We start from the raw sequence: 23,451 nt of genomic DNA on the forward strand, positions 1-23,451 counted from the left end.
ATCAAACTTTTTATAGGCATGAATCTCACTATTTTGTGTGCAGCTCATTAGTAACTTCCTAGCTAAAATTACCTAGGCTGCCATGCAATACAATTATAAATATGAACATAAAGTAGACCTATTGGATGACATTCATCTAGTTAAAGCAATCTGTATCAGGCAATAGCTAATCAAACTTGAGACATAGGGGGGATCGTATACTTCTACTACATTTAATTATTTTCTTAAATAAGTTGGTGACATCATCAAATGTTTCTCAAATTCTTCCTCTGCTTATGAAAAAAAATGAAAAGGCCCTTTGAGAAAACTTGTAGTATTTCAGACATCAGTGACAAAGGACTGTGATTATGTTCTAAGCTTGATGGATTGTAGAGAAGAAATTTTCCAAAGACATAATTTCTATTTTTCTCTTATGGTTGTCAGTGTACTTTCTGGTCATCTCATTCTATAGTTCATTCAGCTAAAGCACTTGGATTAAGAAGATCCTACCCCACTGATTTCAAAAGGGTCTGAACTGGCTTATATTCAAGTATTTTAGCTTAACTGGCTTGTGGATGAGACAAGTTATGTTCCCTCTTAAATCCCAGAAGAAGAAGCATTTCACAGAAAAAGCCATTGAGGAGGATTTCAGATCAGTCTGGTGAGGAATAGAGTTGTGATAAAGCCAAAATCTTATGACTTGCCAAACCAATCTGTAATCCTAATCAATGCCTTTTCTAGAGGGACTTCACTGGTATAATATCACTAATATATTACAATTTAGTTTTTCTTTTTTTTGCACAAAAATAAATTTTGTTCTAATTAACTTCTGAATGACTTAGTCTGCTTCAAGTTTTGAGTTCTGATATTGGTCCCTCTAAATAGGGTTTCTTATTGGTGTTGCACTTGATGAAAATATCATTGCTTCTGAGAATAATTTATGCTTAATTATGAGTTACTGTCAAAATGGAGAAAGACTTTATATCATACTTTTCTTTTTGTCTTTTAAAATATAGTGTTCATAGTTACATTAGGAACTGAAAACTGGTTTTACTCATGGGTGTGAGAAATAAAAACATGTCAGGTAAATCAACTTTTGATTTCAGAAGAAATATTATTTATTTATTTATTTATTTATTTATGAGACTTATATACCGCTTTAAGTGCAAGCACTCTCTAAGCGGTGTACACCAGTAAGCAATGTATATATATATTTACATTGCCCCCGACAATCTGGGTCCTCATTTTACCTATCCTCGAAGGATGGAAGGCTGAGTCAACCTTAAGCCGGTGAGATTTGAACCGCTGACCTGCTGAACACAGTCAGCTAAAGTGGCCTGCAGTACTGCACTCTAACTGCTGCGCCATCTCGGCTCATTCATTATATTTGAAGAATTCATTATATTTGAAGAAATATAAAATGATCCTCCCTGTATTGAAAATTGGAATTATCACCCTGATCCAGACATTTGTGCATATTATATAATGAACACATGGACTAGTTGCAAACTTATTGAATCACTTTAATAAATAAAGTAAAAGCCATTATGGCCATAATGTATGCATAACAGTAGGCATGAAATTGAAATAGCTGTGGTTCCCTTTCAAATTACTTTGTATCTATATATTTTTTTTCTTTTTAGGAGAATATTCTATTTTTACCTGTCTTTGTAGGCAAAAACCATAATGTGCTAACTTTTAAGATACATTCAAAGCTTTCTTTCAGTGGTGAAACTGAGTAATGCATACAATTATCTATGCACTTGCTTCTACAGGTGCAGAAGCTAGCAATGAGATTGTTGGAGTTACTATTTTGTTTTATAAAGTCCATATTTTATCAAACGTTGTTTTATGTCTCTTGCTCCATTCATAAGGGTGCCAATTTGGCCCACACACTGAATATATTGGTATCTCCTCTTCATGGCTCCTGCAGGTCTGAAGTGTCATTTTCTCCAGTCTAATTCTGATTATTTCTCCCACTCCTCCATTAGCTTTGGAAGGCTACACTTAACGTACATTCACTCCACCAAGAGGCAAGGTAAAAGAATACCAGGGAATCTACACCTCCAGTTCTCATTAGGAGGGAACCCACTCCCTTTTTATACTTTTAGGGGCTTCAGCCATGAATGCTTATCAAAATGTCATGATTAGTTGGGAATGAGAAATATTGCTTTTTCTTTTTGGAGTAGGTGTGCCCTTGGGGCTCTCTTTCCAACTTATATGTCCCCTTCTTGTGAAGTTTGTTGAACAAAACCTGTCAACAATTGACTCAAGGAATCAGCTAGTATCTGTATAAAAACTTACTTATCTAATGTTCATGTTCTATTGACCCTGTTAGTAATATTTGAGGTAATGTTAGTGGGGATAGAGCTATTCAGTTCAGCTGTATTCTCATAAAAGTATTATCATTTATGAAGTAAAACCAGAAAAAGGTTTGTGTTTCCCTTATTTTTCATGATGTACAAGGAGAGAACTAGGGAAAAGAGATAAAATGAGGTATTCATTTCAGTGCAAAATTTGCACTATGGGATGTAATGGAATGTGACCTTGGATGTATGGGTTAAAAATACTGCCTAGGAAAAAATTAGACAAGAGATGCAGGAGCCTCAGTGGCTTAATGGTCAGATAAAAATTTAGGAAGGACTTATCCTAACCATTTAATCAAATAAAAATGGTAGTGAGAAGTTTATATTTTCAGATTCTGTAGTTTGGTCAATTGGATTTTTGCTGCTAAGATACAGCACACATACATACACATACACAAACACACAAACACAGACACAAAACCTCCCAATAAACTTATTTTTTTTTAAAAGGAGGATAAGAAACTTATAGCAAAATTAACTTAGGTAATTCAGTGTGAAAACCTTGAAAAAGACATTGGATTTAATGAATACTGGATTTAATTAATGCAATATTTAATCACAAAATCTGGAAGTTATAAAATAGGAATAGGTTAGGGTTTGTGTGGGATTGTAAATTGGGGCTTTAAAAGTCATTCCATGAGGTGCAATTGAATACAGATTATTAAAAGAAACAGAAAAGCATGTATTTCAATAATTAAAACCATGATTTCAGCAAGTGCTTATCTGCCTGCTGTGCAAGATTAGAAATGTTAGATGTTTACATGGACTCTAAAGCAATTTCTTCTTTAGTGACAATTGTTATATCTAATTAGAAAAAGGTTATAATACCTGATGAAATGTGTTATTCATTTTGTGTATGTATTTCCCTTATTGATATCCACTTAAGAAGTGAGTATGGATATGAAATCGATAGTGAATGACATGGTGGAGTATCCTTGAAAATTCACCAGATGGCTTGTTATTATTTTGTGTGTCTATGTACAAATTTTTATGTGTTTATTGATGTTCTCTTTTTTATGTTTTATTTATTATTTGGAAACTTTATGTTGGACCCAGGCTTACCAATGGTTAACATGAACAATATTATTTTTTTTCTTGTTTATTATTTATTTTCCATATTATTTATCTTTAAGTACAATTATATCAAAATTCAGTTTAGTTTTTATTCTATATTCAATTATGATTATTAGAAGGGAAGTATATACACAAGAACTATATCAATTCCTATACAGCATTAGTATGATTTAATTTATAAAGTAAAAATACATGGACACTGATCCTTCAATTGAATTTAATCAGTAAAATCACAGTTGGAATGTGTACAACACATTGTGACTCTCAGATTAGTTACTTAAATATACTTACAGTGTTTAAGGTGTGCTTAATCATCATGGCACCAGCTTTTGTTTGGTCTTGAAGATTTATTTTATTATTAAGACAAAACTATCAAATTCAAGCCATACATACATCAAAGGAGATTTGAATTATTTTTAGATCAGGAGTTGGATATCCTTTTCAGCTGAAGCATCAGAATTATTACCATGTGATTCTCCCGCCAGAAGTGAATATGAACAAAATCATAAGTGTTCATGAACAAAAGAAGAACATAGCAAAAAGAAAAGATACAGTGCAAGCACAATAGTCTTTCATTCCTCCTTTTCCTCTTCTGTATCTGTTTTTCCTTTTTCCTCCATTTTTTTTCTTCCTCCAGTCTTAGAAACAATCTTGCCCAATAATCTGAATAAAGTCTATCAAACCTTATTCAGTTTGTGATTTCAATAACCTGTCAAAGCTCCTCACCACTGCTAAACTAGATAATAAAGAACATATGATAAAATTATACTGGGGAAAATAAAATAGATTCATGCTTCTTAGTGAAATACATCTATTTTCTTGTAACACAAATTATTTTATGCTTATCTACTGTTCTGATTTATACTAGTAGCAGTAATATCTTCTAAAGTGATTCATTAGAATAAATTATTGGTAATTATTTGGTGACAATTAACCATGGGAAGAAAACCTTCATCCTCATTGCAAAAAAGATTGGAGGTCATAGAAGAAAAAAGGATGATCTGGTGAACATTATGCAAATGTCTAGTTATTGACAAAAGCATTGGAAATGGCTATGACTAGTTCTTGGTGTGCTCTCAGATTCAGTCTTAAGCTCAAGAATATAGCCACACTATAAAAGGACTATGAAAAATTTGATTCAACATATCGACACGGCACCAGGTACAAATAAGATGAATTAGATTGCTTAAGATGATAGTTAACTTTATAGATTAATCCAGAAAGCAAACCTACCTCCTGTGCTTTTAACAGTCTAGTACATAGAAATCTGTTAATGACTTTTAATGGCATATAGCTAAATATAATTATCTACTAACAGATAGAAATCAAAAGGGTCTTAAAGGAAATGATACAAACTTTTGCACAACTAATTCACAATCTTTATTATATGAGCAAAAATGGCACTGTTTTACCAACATCTCTAGCCTTGGTAGCCCCTGTAACCTTTGGCCTTCCCATATATTCAGATTTAGAACCAAGTTCAGTAATGTAGTTTAACTAAAATCTCAGGAAAAGAAAATGGAAATGCGATCAGAGACAACTTCAATAAAGCAAAAACAAAACAGCTTGATGTTCAGCAAAACAGGTGATTCCTGCTGAGTTATGAATTGAAAACCAAATTGTTTTGACCTGCTTAACTCAACAAATGAAATAAGGGGAAAATGGGCACTTGTCTTCTGAGTTACAACATTGAGCTCTTAACACATTTAGGGTTCATTATACACATCTACTGTAGATACTATGATACTTTTCTTTTTAAAAATATCTATATTTTTGTCAGTTTCTTTAATGAAAATTACTGTCAAAATATTTAATGTAATAAATAGATTAGACCTAGTGACTTAAATGAAACAATACATTAAATGTTAACAATTCTTTTTTTTTCACCATGTTGAATGTATATCTTCCAAATCAATTTTTGTCATATTCACCACAATTATAAATGTAAAGACTACTGGAAAATATGGTTTTCATGATTCCAATTGATAGAGTTTTCAAAGGCCTAAGCTGAAAATAGTTAAGCAAGAAAGTTGTGCATTCAAAATAAGGAGGAAATACTACCCATTTTTTTGATTGATCTTGCCCATTGGTATTTGTGAAACACTCTTCTCCTTATAGAAGAAGTTACCATTTTATAATCTACCTTAAAAATGTTTACACTTTGAAATACTGACACCATCTTCCTTTCACTAATACTGTTTTTGAGTGTTTTAGGAGTTTCTGAATATCTCAGTCAGCCAAAGTAAAACAAGAAAAAAGTTGTATAAGATGGTAAGGTGAACATTTCAAAGTCTTTCCATCTTGTTGGTTGAAGTTTCTACCAAGAGAGACTTGCCTGATAGTGACTTTAATATATTTTGCACACATTAGAAAGAAATTAAATTATCTAAATGCCAGCACTTTTCTTTCTTTCTTTCTTTCTTTCTTTCTTTCTTTCTTTCTTTCTTTCTTTCTTTCTTTCTTTCTTTCTTTCTTTCTTTCTTTTCTTCTGGCCTGTTGAAAGTTGATGTGATTTTGATATCTAGTAAAACTGCTTAAGTTTGATATTTTTTTCCTTAGTGTATGTTAAGAAAAATGTTAAGAAAAATAATTCACTCCCTTGGAGAACTTATTCTGGAAATACATAAAGTGTCATGTATAAAATTAATATTTAAATATAATATAGAAATAAATAATATATAAATGAGTGTGCTACTTTGGCTTTTGACGATATAATAAATATTGCCAGTTATTTTTAGTTTTATAGACAAAAGAGAAGGAATGAATGACAAGATATGTAACAAATAATATACATTATTTCTTTTATAAATTTATATGGCTGCCCATCTCATATGCATGATTGGGTGGCTAACAGTTAAAAACAGAATAAGAGTAAAACTAATTTTAAAGATTTACAAAACAGTGAAATAATATAAAATAACATAGTAGCTGAGAACACTTAGTTAACACAACTAGACACAAGACAAAGAAAAGGACTCCCTTATACTATTGGGGCGAAGATAGAAATATTTAGAAAGAACCATATAAATTATATTTCATATGTAATAACAAATATCCTTTCTGCATTTTTCAAAACAAAACTGGTTTCATTTCAATTAAAATTCTGTGCTTAACAAAGGCAGCCACATAACAGTCAAGTTTGCAGGTATGTGTTACAAAATTGACTTTCATTTTTTCTTTAATGTTAATCTGTTGCTAAAATTGATTGAATCGTTTTAGCTGAATGCTCACTTATTTGCCAGCATTTTATGCCATACTAATAGTTTAGTCCAGTCATTGATATTTCCTTAATTAAACATTATTTTATATTTTTATTGCTACTCTAAACAAATACTTTGTAGTTGGTCCTTTAAAATGCATAGCACCAAACACAAAGGACATATTTTTGAATTTGCTTCATTGGATCCTAAAGCAGCCTTGCCAATTGGCTTTGTGTGACTCCTTTAGTAACTTTCCATACCCTGGAAGAAAAAAGAAACACAAGTATTCAATTAAAATAAGTACACATAAAATATTTTAAGGATCACTATATTATTATTATTATTTTCTTTGCATCAGTGAAATGCATGGAAGTTGTAAAAGATAAATACTATCAGGATCCATAAATAGTTTGATTCACTGCAGCTTGTAGGATTGAGAATCAATCAAAAGGATTTAAGTTAGTCATGACTTTCAATTATATCAATGGATTTACTTTAAGTCCAGTTAAGAGTTGGATTCAATTCTTGTTTTACTGCAGTTACCACAGATTAATATTTAATTTATTATGTGCCATCAAGTCAGTGTTAACTCTTAGCAACCATATATACAGAACTTCTCCAAAATGATCTGTTCCCAGCTGAGCCTTCACATCTACCAACAGTACCATCACCCATCACTACTCTAATCAAGTTCATCCCGTATGATTCTGTAAATGCAACAGGAAAAAAAAACTTTGTAAAAATTCTAAAACAAATTTCTGTAAAACAATATTTTGTGTTTATTTTACATACAGGAAAATGAATACTTCAGCTTCAAAATCCCATAACAGGAATAAGAAAGCTAAGGAAACTATTAGCCAAGTTTTGCCATTTTTCTTTTTTATGGAAAAATAAAATACATTTATATTTGCTTACTCTATATTTGGGAATCTTCAGCAGATGGTAATACTTGGCTGACTTTCTCTGGACATGGAAGCTAAGTAGGGTTCATCTTGATCAACACATATATCAGAGATCTACATAGAATACACAAATGATAGACTATTGATTAAAAAAATGATCACCGAATTTTGGAATATTCAATGGTAGATGAGTCTGGGAATTTATGCAAAATTTGATAACGGAATCTGGGATTATTCAAAAAGTATCTTGAAAAATAATGGCAACCTATTTCCAAAAGGTCTTGTAAGTCTAGTTCATATTTAAGATAAGTTTATTGATGCTGGTGTCTTTTAATCCTTAGGAAATGTTACAATAGGAAAAATGGAGCAGTACTTCAGTTCCACACCTCTCTTTAATAAGTGCAAAGTTGCCAAGATTGAGCAAAATTTATGAGCAATATTTCTTTCTTTAGTAATCCCAAAATGATATTTTACTTAGCAGCTAAATTAATTTATTGCATTCACCACTAGCTCTAATGTTTAACAATAAAAAACAGTTAAACTCCAAATTGATCAATGCATGTATCCATTGATTATGATTTGATAACTTTGATAAATTTAAATATACTGTATTTTTCTGTGTATAAGACGCACCCTTGTATAAGATGCTCTGGCATGCGAGTTCCAAGCTTACAGCAAACAAAGTCAGTGCTGGGAGCAACCACCTCCCAGTGCTCTAAATAAATGCCTCCCTATCGGCCCCACCCACCTAACCAGCATCCGGCACTATGAGCATGCATAATCAGTTCACAGCAGCAGCCTTCTGACCCTAGTAAACAAACTGGCATGAGCACCGACATGACAGCAAGACAAGGGAAGTGAAGCTGTTTGGCGGAGTGGCGAACAGCTGAGCTGGCAAATCTGGAAGTTCAGCCGGCCGCTATTATTGAGCAGGACGGCCTCGCAGCTGCATTCCACATACCGGCCAGCATACAGGTACGAGGGAGGGAAAGGGCTGTTGCTGCCATTCATGCTGCTAGTCCCATCTGCTGCTTCCGGATGCCACCATCCGACGATCTTGCCCCCTTGCCCACCCATTACTGGCAAGCCCGCAGGGGCTTCACACCTGCACCAGGCGGCATGGCAGGAGCATGTAAAGAACCCACACAGACATGCCCTGGGCTGTGGAGGTTACCATTATTTTTCCATGTATAAGACGCTGCATTTGTATAAAACGCACCTGATTTTTGAACAGGGTGTTTGCAGGAGAAAATAGTGTCTTATACATGAAAAAATATGGTAATGCCTAAAGCTACATCTTAAAAATAACTTAAGCTGCACTATACTTTTAATAGGCAAAGCTAGCATAATAGAATAACTGAATTTTCACAAAGCACTCTTCTTTGTGTGAGATAATTAATTGTCTATTTGCAGATAATAAACATGGAATGATGGAATTATCTGATAATTTATAGGATAGATGGAGAGCTCAGAAGAACATTTTCAGTTTTTAAAGTTCTGAAAGATATGGACTTTGGTGAGAATTTTATTCAAGTAATTAAGTTGATATATACATCTCAGAAGGTTCAAATTATGGTTAATGGTGGCCTAACTAAACAATGAGGTATCCAGAATAGTATGTACCTTCTTTATTGTTTTTTGTGGCTCTTGACATTTTGAATAGAGGCATCAAACAAGATGAGACAATAATGGGGCTAAATAAAATAACAGACCCTTAACTAGTGAGTTTTAATAGTAAAAAAACAAAGTTCCTGGTTAAAAACATGAATACACTACAGTATGAAGTCTGTTGAAAAATTGGGTTTCAAACTGAGAAAAACAAATATTTGGATGTTTTCTTGATTAATTTGAGTTGTATGTTATCTTGAAGTAATTAAGTCAAGTTTTGGAATGAAGTTAAAAAAGATATGTTGAGATGGAAAAAATTATAACAGTTATAGTTGGAAAGCTTTCTGTAATCATGAATATTGATCATGAATAACCTGGCATTTTATTTCTATTTTAGACAATACCCATACTGATGACAGATGTACCAGTTAATTTGTATGGCAAGAAAAGAAACTGAGAATTAAGTATAAATTACTGTAGGATGCTTTAAAAAGGGGAGGATTAGGATTACTAGATTTGAAACTGTATTTTGCAGGTTGTTTAATGTGGATGAAAGAATGAATGAAACAGGAGATTATTAGAACTGGCAGAACATGATTTAAGATTTGGTTGGCACAGCTGTTTGTGGTACAATAATGTTAAGTTTAATGTAGATTTTAAAAATCATTTTATTAGATGTGCCATATTGAAAATTTGGAATTGGAATATGGCAAGACTGTCTCCTAAAATCTCTTTATGCTTGTCAACCAAAGAAGCTTTTTTAAGAAGACAAATAATATTTAAACAAAAAATAGATAACTTATGCTAATATACTGATTTTTTTTCCTGAAGGAAGAATTTAAGTTAAACAGACACACACACACACACACACACACACACACACACACACACACACATGATTTTCTGTGTTTAGCTGATAGAAAGATTTAAATGTGATCTGAAAAAATTGACTTTAAAAATGGTAAGACTGAACTGGATGTGGAACTGTGTACAGATTATGATTATATTGCAACTAAGAAGAACAAATTGACGTACAAACTAATGATGTTATCTAGTATGGGGTAAAGAAATGTCTTGAAAAAGTGACCAAGCTCAGAAAGCATCAAGGACCCCTAAGAAATACAAATGTAGTGGGAAAGTAGTCTCTAGGTCCCCAGGAAGGAAGAAGTGCATTCCAGAAGAGCAAAAAGCAGTGAAATTTAGACAGTTTGAATCAGGGGTCATGAGTCAGAACAGTCAGAGCTCTCGCTGTGTATATTTAATGGTGTAAGTAGTTTGCTTTAATTTGGCACTGAGTGAGGACGATATAGAAAACTGCTCAGAAGAATCACAGCAAGTTTTTCTTATTTCTTATTCTTTTGGAGCCTGACAACATTTTTTTTTTTACTGAAAATGGAAACAGAGAATGAACAAATTAAAGACTGTATGATAAATTTTCAAATATTTTCTGGAAATGTAATCAAACTGAAGGTACATTTTGTCACTTTTGGTGGAAATAAAAAGAAAACTAAAAAATATTAGAATTGACTATATATACTTGATTCAGAAAATTTTAAAAGAAAGCATACAATTGAAACTAGAGATTTTTCTTTTGGGTTAATGGGAAAACAGATCAGAAACTCTTATGGGACTCTGTTTTTATATATGATAGCAGTAGCAGTATGTACACAAAGGTGGAAGGATTTACAAATACCTGCAGTGGAAAAATGGATAGTGACGCTGATAGAATTGGCAGAAATGGTGAAATTTAAACTTTTGATTAAAGAAAATAATTTTGACCCATTTTATTTCTACATGGAAACCATTTCGGGCTTTTTGCGAGAAATCAAAGAAAAAAAATTCTGATTTTGGGATCTGATAATTAAAATTATATAGATTGTATAAATAATGTAGACTTCAGAGTAAGAGTCTGATGTATTTTTTAATCTATAGCTCTACCAAAGAAAGTCAGAAATTATTTATTTCTATTCTTTTTACTTTTTTCTTTTTTGCAGTTTTATCTTGCTTTTTTCTTACTTTAATGGAGAGGAGTATTTTAGCTTAATAAATATAATTTTATTGAATTTCAAAACAAAAAAGTAAGAAAAGATAAATCTTTTAAGAGAAAATGCAAAAACAAAATTTTTGGAATGTTGTAATTCTCTGCTTACCTGATCTCTTTGATTTATTGCAACAGTTTCTTACACTGGTGGTATTCAAATATATGAACAACTGTGTAGATGCTGCTTCTGGAAGTCCATTCTGGGCCTGGGCAACAAAAAATTAGCTACTGGTTCTGCCGAAATGGTGCGAACTGGCTGAATCCCATCACTGGTTTCTCACAGAAGCTGAGAAATGTGAAGTCAGTGTTGGTCTACTGCAATTACTGTTTTACAGTTACATTCCTGTCCACTCTGTATCCCATGCACAGTTGTTAAAGACATCTGTTATTTGTTCCCCTGCCACAGTGACAAAACAGAAGGGGACACTAGAATCATTGTGAGGGAAAGCTTATCATAAACATGGAGGAATCACAATCAGGGCACTTGCATTTCCCCCCTGGTTTGCTATACTCTTAATCATTACTATGCAGATTGGAAACTGAATAGGCAAACAGCTGAAGCAAAATCTGTTTGAGAAAACTGGTCTATGCTGTGAATATCATTATGAAATGATTTAAAGGGAAAGTAATATAGCAATTGCTAAAATCATCAGCATACTACATCTCCAAAAATCCCTGTTTATACCTTGATCTTTTTAATTAAATAAAGGTAACCATCATTGATTCTATACAAATTAACTTTGCCTATAGGCAGCCCCAATTAATTTTGATGACAATTTAGAATTGCTCCATGTAAGCTACTTTTAGGGGGGTCCGGTGGCTCAGCAATTAAAGACACTAAACTTGGTCAGCCAAAAAGTTGACAGTTTGGGTTCAAGACTCAAGCACTTTGTGACAGGCTGATCACCCCAGCTTCTGCCGAATTAACAGCTTGAAAGCATGCTAAGACAGTAGATAAATAGGTACCCCTTTGATGGGAAGGTAACAGCATTCCATGTGTTTTGTGAATAGTCATGCTGGCCAGATGACCATGGAAATGTCTTTGGAAAACACTGGCTGTCTCAGCTAAGAAACAAAGATGAGCACTGCACCTTGATGTCAGATATGACTGGACAGGGAAAATCTTGACCTTTAAGCTACTTTTAGCACAACTTGTTTTAAAGTAGTGTTTCTCAGACTTGGCAATTTTAAGGTACATGGGCTTCAATTTCCAGAATTTCCATGAGGAATTCTGGGAGTTGAAGTCCAGGTTCCCAAGTTTGAAAAATACTTTTAAAAAGCAAAGTATTTACCAGGATTCTCCGCAATCATAGCACTTTTTGAACTATTGATAATTTTTGCTTGGCCCCATTTATTTTTGCTAATAAATACTCAGTGTGTGGTCCTCAATGGAGCTGCATCTACATGGAGGGAAGTATGTAGTGGTGTGCCCCAGGGCTCTCATCTGGACCCAATGCTCTTCAACATCTTCATCAACGATTTGGACAAGGGGATAGATGAGGAACTCATCAAATTTGCAGATGACATCAAGCTGGCAGGAATAGCCAACACTCCAGAAGACAGGCTTAAGACACAGGAGGATCTGAACAGAGTTGAACACTGGGCACTATCTAACAAAATGAAATTCAATGGTGAAAAAAGCAAGGTTCTACATTTAGGCAAGAAAAACCAAATGCACAGGTATAGTATAAGGGGTACCTTGCTCAATAGTAGTAACTGTGAGAGGGACCTCAGAGTCCTAGTGGACAAATACCTAAATATGAGCCAGCAGTTTGCTGCAGCTGCCTAAAAAGGCCAACACAATGCTGGGCTGCATTAACAGAGGGATAGAATCAAGATCAAGTGAAGTGTTAATATCACTTTACAATGCCTTGGTAAGGCCACACTTGGAATACTGCATCCAATTTTGGTCACCATGATGTAAAAAAGATATTGAGACTCTAGAAAGAGAAGAGCAACAAAAATGATTAGGGGACTGGAGGCTAAAGCATATAAGGAACAGCTGCTGGAATTGGGTATGTCTAGTTTAACAAAGAGAAGGATGAAGGGGGACATGATAGCAGTGTTCCAATATCTCGGGCTGCCACAAAGAAGAGGGAGTCAAGCTATTCTCCAAGGCAGGACAAGAAGCAACGGATGGAAACTAATCAAGGAGAGAAGCAACCTAGAACTAAGGAGAAACTTCCCGACAGTGAGAACAATTAACTAGTGGAACAACCTGCCTCCAGAAGCGGTGAATGCTCCAACACTGGAAGTTTTTAAGAAGAGACTGGACAGCCATTTGTCCGAAATGGTATAGGGTTTCCTGCCTGAGCAGGGGGTTGGACTAGATGACCTCCAAGGTCCCTTCCAACTTTTTTATTATTATTATTATTATTATTATTATTATTATTATTATTATTATTATTATTTGGTTTTCAGAGCAATTGGGACATGGAAGGTGATTCTTATAGAGTATGTATAACTATTTCTAAAGATTCACATATGAGTATTTCTTTTACTCCCATTTTATCTTTCTAGTTGCTAAATCATGTCCATATAAGAGATAATTAAAAAAAGAAGCTGGCAAATTGAAGAGAGGCATTATATACATTGAAGCTAAAAAAGTAGTTTAAGAAATACAACTATTCTCATTCTACGTCTGCAGAATGTCTTTACTACTTGTGTTTAAAAGAGGAAAAAATTCTACCTTTTTCACAAAAATGAAATGGGAATGCCAGTACCTTGACATAGTTTTTCATTTCCAAAACAATCCTTCTAAAAATTATTTCCAATTTAGACTAAGCATGTGTTTAATCTTCTGAATGCTTTCATACATGTAAAGTACTCTAAGAGAGCCAGCTGGTGCAATGGTTAAGGCATCAGGATAGAAACTGGGAGACTATGAATACTAGTCCCTGTTGGGCACAAAGCCAGCTAGATGACCTTGAGTCAGTCACTCACTCTCAACCTTAGAAAGTAGGCAATCCTATCAACCAACTGCAGGGACCTGTGCCTGCACACACACACATATTACAATCTATTTGGTATGTTTGCATTACACATTCATATTGATTGCAGATAAAATAAATGATAGTGTAAAGTAGATTATGCTTGTACTTTATACACTACTGGAAAATGTAATATATTCTATCAAGAATGCAGCATGAATATGTTGCCCTTACTGTAAGATAAGCTGGGAAGGAAGATGGAAACAGAAATAGCAAGACCTATTCCATTTCATGAATTATCCTAAAAAGTTCCTGTCACAACATCCCTGCAACCCACAGTCTGAAATTTGCCAGCTTTCAGCTTTCATCAGCTCAAAATCCATCCAGTTCCAATTATAGCCAGTTCCTTTAAAAACAAACAAGAAAAGCCTAAATCATCAAAATTTTGCAGCTGCTACAATTCTCCAAGCTGAGTGTATGCAGGTTAGCAAACATGTCAAGCCTTCTGCTACTACAATGTTTTAATGCCATGAGGGATATATATGCACAATCCCTATTTTATTGTTGTCAGGTCAGTTTAAAATCTCAATAATACAGGTTACAGGATGTAATTCTTTTCATTTTTTTCATATTGTTTGTAAATCTTTTTGATAGATAGAAGACATTCCCTAATGAATCCAACTACTTTTGATGATGCTGATGCAGTGTCCCAATGACTATAAAAATCTTCTGGACCATTAATTTGCAGCAAAGAGAATTTAAAAAGTCCATTTACTTGCTGCTATTTAGGGCTTTTGGTGCTCAGATGTGGGAGTAAGGCATTGTATGAGCTCAAAGGAAACTATGTTCCATAATCCTCTTACAAACAGCAGAGTTTACAAAACTAGATAGATTGAAAGCAGAGTTTACAAAACTAGATAGATACAGTAGATTCTTTGAACAGCATTGATTTCATAACTGGCTTGTTCTTAGATGATCAAAGTAGCCTTCCGGATATGAGATTTTACTGCTCTGCCTGTATCTTTTAATCCCATTGAATCTTCCTCTAGAACCTCCTGTGGCACCATCCTTGAATTATGTATCATCAGTCTGCTTCACTAAAGATTTACTTGGCATATAAATCACTGGTAAGGCTACTCAAGCTGATGATGAATTTGACTAATACATCATATGAACAAGAAGTTTAAGTGATAGATCACTGTAAAGAAGGTGCTGTGCAGAAAAGAAACCAGTATCACATACCCTTGCTAAAAAGTGTGTGCTCATTATTTTTTTATTAAAGGGCTTTTTAAAAATTTCATAAAATGGATCCTAAATATTAAAAAAGGAAGGCAAAAAGCAAACATATATTTCAGTGATACATGGAGTCATTGTGGATGAGTTAGGCAGCTGTACGAATGTAATAAATAAATAAAATAATAATTACATGGCATTTATAGTTATATTGTTACATCTGTCTCCATATAATGTATGTACAATGTTTTCTCCAAAAATAAGCCCTAACTTCATTTTTGGGAGTAGGCCTAACATAAGCCCTATCCCCAAAGTAAGTCCTAGTTAAGACTCGCCCACCCAGCCGTCTCTTCCCTTTTACTCCCCTTCTGAGCCAGACTTCCATGCTATGGAAGATGGGCAGGGCAAGTTCAGTCCCCTTACCTAGTCCCCCCACTGTTTTGGAGCAGAGGGGAGTGATGGTGATAGGCCTCAGCCACCAATGCACATCAGCCACATCTGCTGCTGGAGGGACTTTCTTCAGTTCCTGCCACCTCTGTCTTGCCCAACCCTACAGATCATCTGCCCAATGGCAGCATCTGCCTCCCCCTTCTCTCCCTGCTGCTTCGGTCCTTTGGTGCCACCTGGTCCCCATCCACTGTTTCAATGGTGGCAGCTGTGGAAGGCTGCAGTTCTGCATCATCCCTGGGCTGTACTTTCAGCCACCTGGTCCCCTTCACAGCTCTGTCCACACAGCCACCAAAGTGGCAGGCAGAAACCCAGACAGTGTCCTCACTGCAGCTCCAATACCGACTGCCCCTTCCCTGCCAGAGCCAAAATGCCACCACCTTTCAGTAGGTTCTGGCCTTCCCTCTGGTGGGTCTGGGCAGGTGCTGGACAGAGATGGGCCGGTTTCAGCAGTGGCAATCTTGGGGGATTTGCCTTGCCACCTGTTTTCCAGCTCCATCACATTTCTCCATTGCCAACAGCTGGAGAGCTTGCCACACCACCACCAAGATGCCCTTGTTTTCCCCAAGCATTTCTTTACTAACTTGATTTCCATCTCCAAACACTGAATTGGCCCTTCTCTCTCCAGCAACTGCCCAGGTCTGCTGAAGGGCAAGGCTAGCATCTACTAAAACACAGCAGCATTCCAGGTCTGGTAGGGGAAGGGCAGCTGGCATGGGCACTGCAGGCAGGATGCCCGCTGGCTTCACCACCGTCTCCAACTCTCCAGGGTTCCACTGGTGCTTTGGTCCTGGAAGGTAGCCCCCCAGCATCGCTGGGGCAAATGCCGCCCACCCTGCCCAAAGGAGCATCAACCTAGTGCCCTTCCCGCTGCCACCCAGCATGGCTGCCCCAGGGCTGCAGGGGCTGGCCTGGCACGGGAAGGGCATGTGCCCCCTCCCAAACTCTCTGGGTTCCCTGGTGTTCTTTGAGCTTACTGGATCTCTTGCAAACATTTTATAACTAAACTAGGTAATTTCATCAGTGCACAATGATAAAACTAAAATAATTTGTTTTGGAAACAAATTTATATTTCAGTTGGACAAGTCACTGAAGCAGAGCTAAAACAATTTCTTAACTTTAACCAAACTTTTCCATGTTAACATTATAACATACTAAAAGAATATTAGACAAAAGATAAATCTGGGGTTGTTCTAGATATGGTAAATGAATGGTTTAATTCTTAATGATTTTCTCTATAAGATAATTCCTACTTAAAGTTCTAACCAACTTCTTCATTTCATTTCATTTCATTTCAATTATATATCATATACTCATGAGCTAAACTTTGGCTGACTTGCTAGTACTAAACTAGACATGGTAAACTTGCGCTTCTGTAGATGTTGATCAACGACATCTCCTATGAACCATAGTCTATGATGAATGATGAGAGTGTGTGAGAGTGTAGACTAGATGGGAGTTATGGAACAACTATAGTTCCTAATATGTATGACCCAAACAATTAGTGTTTAATACTTTATGTGTTCAAAACTCTCCTATTACAAGTACAGGTAGTCCTCAATAATTCACTTAGCAATGGTTCAAAGTTATGACACCACCCCTAAATCTATTTATGACACTGTCCGGAAGTTCTGAATATTGCAGCACCATGGCAGTCATTCACCTTTACGACTGACTGCAGAGACACTGCAACATTACCCCTGCCTATTCCCACCCCCCACAGGGACCTAAGAGGCACTGGACCTGCTGTGATATCCCACCAGCTCCCCCCCCCCCAAAGGCTCACTTACTTTTCAAAGATCCAGAGTCCCAAAACATGAGACTGCTCCTTCTCTCTCCTCTCTAACTGCTCTGCCACAGGGTTCACATGCTCCTGACACTCCAAAACTGGGGCATTGAGATCAGAGGACAAGCAAGATGAGTTCACCCCTCACTGACTCACCGAGGCTGCCTGTGCAGGACACTTGATTCACTTTTGGAGAGCCAGGTAACCTGAAGGAGCATGAGACTGCACTCCCAAAGGCTAGTCTGTGCCAAAACCTTTTGCAAAGGGATGGAAAGCTTTGGGTGAGCAATCTCGCACTGCTTGAAGCCTTCCATACCTTTGCAAAAGCTTTTGACACAGATAAGCCTTTGGGGGCATAGTTTCACATTCCTTCACACTGACTGAGGCTGCCAAGTACTCCAAAAGCAGATTGGGTGTCCTTGGTGAGTCAGCAAAGCTGAGCATAACATGTTCATTCTCCTCAGTCTCTGCTTTCACGGCTCCACTTTTGGAGCATTGGAGCAGGCAAAGAAACCATAGTAGAGAGGCTAGAGGGGAGCCAGGTCACTTGATCATTGAGATTTCAAAAGGTATCAGCCTCCACAGGTCTAGTGCCTATGTAGATGTGGGGAGGGGGGGGGCTTGGATAGGTCTTCCCTCCCCACCCTGATGTGCATTTAACAACCTAAGCATTCAATTAGTGAATACATTGGGTAAAGGAGGGAGGGATTATGTTCATTTAACATGATCCAGTTAATGAATTCTTGGATTATGAATGTAATTGACAGACTCTATTACATTCATAACTCGAGAATTACCTGTAAAACTCTAACTCTTATTTTACTTTTTCCCTACAATGAGGATATTTCCAGGGCAGCAGAGTGCTAGAGATAATTACTATTGTGGCTATCCATTTGGTTTATGCTTAAGGCAGGACTAAAACTCACAGTCTTGTAATTTCTAGCTCAGTTCCTTTAACCAAACTAGCTCTCCTGGTAGTCTGTTGCCACCATCTCTGATGATAAACCTGACCTCTGAGAAGAACAGAAAAAAAATTATCAATTTCTCCAACCATAAAGTGAATAAAAAAATTCAAAAAGCATCTAGAAGTAGCACCTAGTTTTAATGTACATTCAGGCAACTAATGATCCCCATAATTTAGTGTTTACCTATTTATTAAATTCATACCTAACTTTTCTTCCATGATATTTGTTATATATATGGAATTTCCAGGCTTTGCCTAGCTTCAACAGATTAAGCATTAGGGCTGCACAATGCTTTGAGTTTGATCACTAAAAGCAGCATGACAGTATGAATGCAGAATCTCTCTCAAGGCCTATCTATAATATCTGCAATATTCTGGATATGCATTATCCATAATTCCACAATTGTTTAAAAACCTGATTTGATAGATCTAGCCATACTTAAAATATGTTGTCAAATTCATGGATTTTGGGTCCTCTCTTTTCATGGATGGAGATGGTAAGAGATCAGAACGAAAAGTGGTGAGGACTGGGGTAATTGGGAAACAAATTAAACTCTGCATTTTTTAAAAATCTACATTTATATAATTTAAAAGAAAGCACACCTTTTCCTTAACTGTATTCTACTTGTTAAGTATTATAGAAATGGCTGGGCACTGAAACACTCAAAATTTGATATGTTATATGCCAAGATAATCAATAGGACCATTTATAGGTAACAAGTTATTTTTCCTGTCAAATTACCATTATGTTAAAAAAAATAGTAAAAATTGGATATCAGTGATACAATGGTTTTGTTATGGGTTTGACATTTGTATTTCCACCATATGAGAAGATCAATAAGTAGAAAGTTTAAAAGAGCTGAATTGTAGTAAAGAGATCAAAGGTTGATCCAATAGTTTTGAAAAAGATAGCCTTGTATAATAATATAATTTAAATTCAAGAGGTTAGTGCTTAATTCATTTTTACCCAAAGAATCGAGTTGTTCGTCCTTCGGTTCATCACTCAATATTTTCCCCTGAGTGCAATAGTTTTATGATTTTCCAGAGGATATTTCATTTAATTTGTGTTTGGATTAGTTGGTTCTCTGGATTTGAATTTCAAGTTTAAAGGAACCATTTGATGTTAATAACTTTTGTATGCAGAGCTCCATTGAGTTTGGATTTTTTGGATCCAGAAGTACTTTTCCATAAGATTATATTTTAGTAAATCCCTGTGTGTGGAAGTAAGATAAACACACATCACTGAGTTTGTTACTGCAATTAAATTATTGGAGGTTTTTTTCCTCTGCACATCAAAATATATTTTGAGCACTGAATGCACGAAGAGGCTGTTTTTTTTCTTATTGGTCATAAGCCTTTTCTATCACTTCAAGATCTGAAAATGGGTCTCTGTATTCTTAGATTTCAGAGAATATTAATATACATGCATTTGAAAAAATTCAAATATACAGAACTTCAGGAAATAAAAAGTACTCCAAAGGCAATGGCAAACCAAACTTTTACTGTATCTTTTCCTCTTCAGAAGCCTGTAGAAATGGTGGCTACGTGATGAATAGTAGAGGGGAGATTCAGTCATGTGAGGCTCAAAGCACTTTTGAATTATTTTTTGAAGCGTGCACAGCCCTAATAGGAAGTATAATGGCTTCTGTCTCTCTCAATAGACATTGTCTCTCTTCTTCTTTACTATATTTTCATTTATTTAATGAGAGCTATTATTAGCTGGGGCATAGAGACATATTGAATTTGAAAATCCATACCAATAATAAAATAAATTATTGATTTTCAGCTTCGATATTCCATCTATAAAATGGAAATAATGACCAGTTCGCAGAATCATTGTGACAAACATATTTGTGAACTGTACTTCAAATACAAATATCTCTCCACAGGGGTCAGGCAGAAGTTATGATGGCATCAGAAAGAATTTAATATGTCACGATGTTATTGTCCAAGTGACATAAATTAGATACTTGCATTATTTTCTGACATCAGAGCACATGTGCCTTCCCTATCAGCTTGCCCCGTTTCCCCATCGATGTTCAGGTAACTACCACTGATTTACAAGGAATGAAGATGGGAGCTTGCTAGAAGAACCTTATGTTTGAACATGTGGAGACAGCTGAGATGGGGAAATCTGTACAGACATAGCCAAGTATGAAACCCTTCTATGTGTTGGAAATAAATTAAAACTAAATTAGACAAATAATTTATTGTACTGTATCTCCTTACTATTTTTGTAAACCTAGTTGCTTCTACTCTACCCATACACTCTTCATCTATTGCCTTTTTTTCTTTATTATATCTCACCTCTCTTTTTGAAGATAAGTTTATGCAACCATAAACTTCATTTTCGTCTTGACCAATCCACCCTTCCTTCATACATTTGTCTTGCAATTCAGTCTTCATTCATTCACTCTGTATGATTAACCATCTCAAGATACTTATGTTTTGATCATTCTTTTCCCTTTTCAATCCTCATTTATTTTTCATTCATTTAGGTTTGATGCTATTTCTTCTCCTTTCAGTTCACACAGTTCTTATGTACCCTATTCTCACTATATTCAAAATAATTTTTATGTCTTTCCTGACATAACTGTCTCTCACATTCATATAATATTTTATGAGCAATCACTTTGCCTTCTTTTGACAAGCATTCATTTCTTGGAATGGATTACATGCACCTTCCTATATTTCTGGAGCATCTCTACATCTCAGAATGTCTCTATTTATTTTATTTTATTTTCATTTTTGTATACATTTTACCAATATGTAAAAAATCATCTATTTGCTCTATTTTTTTTACCATTTATCTATGACATGAAATCATTTATTCCATATTTTTGGAGAATAGAACTATCTTGAACTTTGATTTTCAGATCTGTATTTCTTATTGTATTATGTAATCTAATATTTGAGGGGAATCATTTAGATACTCAACAAACAGAACAGTTCTGATTGCATGTTAAGTGAAAATACTTCCTGACCATCATACTTCTAATATCACCAGGATTATCCCTTTTAAATTTATCCATAAATATTTTAAGCATGAAGAAGGAACCACACATCTCTGTCCTGCTACCTGTTTGTTGAACCATTAACTAAGCCCTCTATTTATTTTTATACATGTTTTGCTTTGATGATACATCCATTTCATCACATCCAGCAACCAGTATCCAAACTCCATATTTATACAATATGTTCCATAATTCAAGACTCTTTATTTTATCATATGGTTCCCTTAAATCAACATAAGTGCAATATATTCTTTCTCCAATTCATATGTTTTTTTCAGTGATCTGCTGAAGAGCAAATATATATTCTGCATGTTCTCTGCCTGGCCCAGCCATTCATAAACAAATCAAGCCAAATCTTCAGCTATGCTATCTTGTGGAAGATTTTATTACCTACTTGACATGTATTTCAATTGTTTTATTTTTATTTAGAAACATGCACTCAATTTAGGCCCAGTTAGACAAACAATGACTTACTATATGTGTACTATAAATGTATAGTCATTGATATGAATCAATTATGTTAAGTACTGTACTAAGATACTAGTTTAGCTTTCTATTGATAGGACCTAAACCAACAGTCCCCAATCTTTATGGCTTGGTGGCCCAGTTGGAAGGAGGAGAGGGGAACCAAGCTGTGCAAGCAACAAGCAAGTGCATACACACATGCACACACAGCTCGACACTGCACACTGCCTAACAAGATATAAACACACCAAATGCATATCAAAGAACATTAATAAATTAGGAGCTGACTAGAACATTGTTTTCTCATTTTATGACAAAGCTTAATGACATTATTGTGCATTATATTGTGTCATGTGTAGTCTGTGTGTGTGTGTACGTTCATGCATGCATATTTGTGTGTGTGTGTGCATGCGCATGTGACATGTATTGCTAGTAAGGACTGCTTGTGCCTTCCCATAAGGAAATTTTCCAACACATCTACACTTGTAGCCTTACTTATTTTTAATATTATTAAATATTTTTAAATAATTTCTTTCTATCTGTGTTTCTTTCCTTCAATTTTATCCCAAGTCATATATCAGTTTTTTAAAATTCCATTGCTTCAGCTTCTTGTTTACTTCATATCACCCAGTTTCATGCTTGTTTATGTTTATTGTTGCAAGCCTGTATCATATTTGTGAAGCAATACATGCACTACAATGACATTCTCAGAACACTCCCTTAAGCATTCTTAGAGAAGAAAAATTTGATATATGCATATAAATTGGGATTTTAATAGAAAACATCTTAAGGTCGCAGAGAATACAGTTAGTGTGCCTCAATTTTTTTCCATTTATTTGGAAGAATAATTTGCTTTTTTTTAATTAACACTCATTTCACCATTGTATAAGTAAGCTCATCTCGTTTAGAAAAAACTATCAGCTGACCAATAAAATAATAAAATAAAATAATAATATAAAATAATAAAATAAAATAATAAAATAAAATAATAAAATAAAATAATAAAATAAATAAAATAATAAAATAAAATAAAAATGTCTTGGTTTTCTCTGGATCCAAAAAAACATAATCCTCTGGCCTGTTTGTAGGAGACGTGATCCTGGAACTATGATGAGAAACATTCATTGTTAGTTTCAATTCACTTTTTTTACAACATCAAAGCCATCTTCAACCCGAATGACATCCAGATTATTCAATTGAAAATGTTTTCAATTCTCAGCAGTCTCTGCTATGGTTATGCTGGTTGAAAATTTTGGGAATTTAAATCTATACATTTGAAAGGAAGATGGAATAAGGAAATATGAATAGCCACTTTTTATGGTAATTTTATGGTAATCCAATCCATAATTAATTTGGCTTTCAGTTCTGAATCTTTCATCATTTAGTATTATTGGATAACTGAGGGTTCTAATATTAAGAAAGAGGAAGAAAAACTGTTCATC

At 35.0% G+C, this 23,451-nt stretch overlaps 1 long non-coding RNA gene across 1 annotated transcript; it reads right to left on the reverse strand.

Annotated features, from left to right (window-relative positions):
* Positions 1-6,027: 6,027 nt before the first annotated feature.
* Positions 6,028-17,709, reverse strand: LOC120309710. The gene is made up of 3 exons (XR_005557162.1): positions 17,571-17,709; positions 7,535-7,635; positions 6,028-6,880 (listed from the first exon to the last, which is right to left on the reverse strand). It is a non-coding gene; the product is annotated as an uncharacterized LOC120309710 (long non-coding RNA).
* Positions 17,710-23,451: the final 5,742 nt, after the last annotated feature.

The sequence above is a fragment of the Crotalus tigris genome, unplaced genomic scaffold, assembly GCF_016545835.1.
Source record: "Crotalus tigris isolate CLP2741 ecotype Arizona unplaced genomic scaffold, ASM1654583v1 scf7180000018057.1800818, whole genome shotgun sequence".
Classification (NCBI taxonomy): domain Eukaryota; kingdom Metazoa; phylum Chordata; class Lepidosauria; order Squamata; family Viperidae; genus Crotalus; species Crotalus tigris.